This window comes from Pundamilia nyererei, unplaced genomic scaffold (assembly GCF_000239375.1).
Source record: "Pundamilia nyererei isolate P.nyererei 1_Seehausen unplaced genomic scaffold, PunNye1.0 scaffold01199, whole genome shotgun sequence".
NCBI lineage: Eukaryota > Metazoa > Chordata > Actinopteri > Cichliformes > Cichlidae > Pundamilia > Pundamilia nyererei.
Genome location: NW_005188600.1, coordinates 1 through 1,671, shown reverse-complemented (window position 1 = coordinate 1,671; position 1,671 = coordinate 1).

Genomic DNA, 1,671 nt, shown 5'->3' with positions numbered 1-1,671 from the left:
GTGACATTCGTCTATCCTGGCCTGAAAGGAGACGCTACCGGTAGACTGCAGCGAGAACTGCCAGCATCTGAGCCAGCCAGACTCTGTCTCTCTCATCATGGTCACCTAAATGCACAGTAATGGCAGGTTTTGCAATAAGGCAGATCGCTCTAACATAATATGCACTGTTAGTAGATTATTTACCTGCCGCATTAACGGGAGAGGACGTGCAAACGTTACCGCTGCTGCTGGGTTGAGATTCACGAGTCCGGAGCGGAATTAAAAACACGACATTCATATAAGGTCATCGTGTGTTTTGTGAGCAAATGCTTTTGCATATTCGTAGTGTTTCCTCCCTGCAAGTATTGAAGTTGCCCTGTTGTCATCCGTTCTCGTAAAGTATAACCAAACTTTTGAGCGTTTGAGCCGCCATGTTTCCTGCCAGGTAAATGATGCAACGTGGTGACATCATTCGGGGCGACTGGAATCGATAAGGGAATCGTTTGCAAAAATGGCAAACAATTCCAAGGAATTGAAACAGTGGGAACCGGTTCTCAACAAGAACCGGGTTTCGATACCCATCCCTAGGAGAGATAGTCTCGATTTGCTAGAGAACACCAGGATCCTTTTCTAAGTAGCTGACAGCTGGTAAATGGTAACATTTAGTATACACATCCAGAAAAAATTTTTTTTGCATATACTATTATATATTGTACATATATTTATTAGTTTCAGATTTAGCCATTCGTATATTTTGCCTGTTTACATTATTGTATTTTGCACAACTCTGTTGCTTGTGAAGCTCGCACACAAGAATTTCACTCGCATGTGCTGTACCAATGTACCTGCACATGTGATGTGACAATAAAAGTGATTTGATTTGATTTGATTTCAAATGTGCAGGGGTGGAACTAGCAAAGTTTTGCCAGGGGGCCAGGTAGGGCATTAACAGGGAGAGGGGGGCACAAAGAAATACTTTATTTTCTTATTCGCATTTGAAATGTCTAGCTTTAATAAATAACTATCTGGATCTTACAGCCAAAGTTTTTATCTGATGTAAAATGTATAGAAATCCATTATTGTACGTAGTAATTTTTTTTCAGGGTCCCATCACAATTTCTTCAGAAGTAAGTACTGTATATGATGCCAGTATTTCCCACATTTTCTAGATACTGTACTAGTACTGTGTGTAAAATGCCATCAAAAAGTCAATTAAGTTTTATTCTTTCTCACCTGTATTTCTGTTCATTGATGTGCCAAATGAATGGTTTATGAAAATATATCTAAATCTGTCATTTATTATTTTTAATATTCAGTAATGATCATGTCTCACCTCTAGTCTTCTCTGTCTTAATTTCAGGTTTCCACCATGTGTTGTAGATAGTTCAGGAGGGTAACTCGACCAAGCCGTCTTTGGGTTTTGGCCAAGTACTGTTTAGAATACCAGAATAGGGAGGGTGGTGTAGGTTTAAGAAATATATATTGTTCTGTCACCATGTAACCATGTTCTGTTTAAATAGATTTTCCCTGAGAAAGCTACTCTTTAGTGCCCCCCTCTGGCATGACCTGGTGTAACATGCGCAAATCTGTCTCTGTTCTATGATGTCATCAGAAAGTGCATGCTATTGTTTGGGGAAAAGACTTCTCCTGTTCTCCTGTTCTCTGCTGTAGTGGCAATTGTCTCCCTTAAGA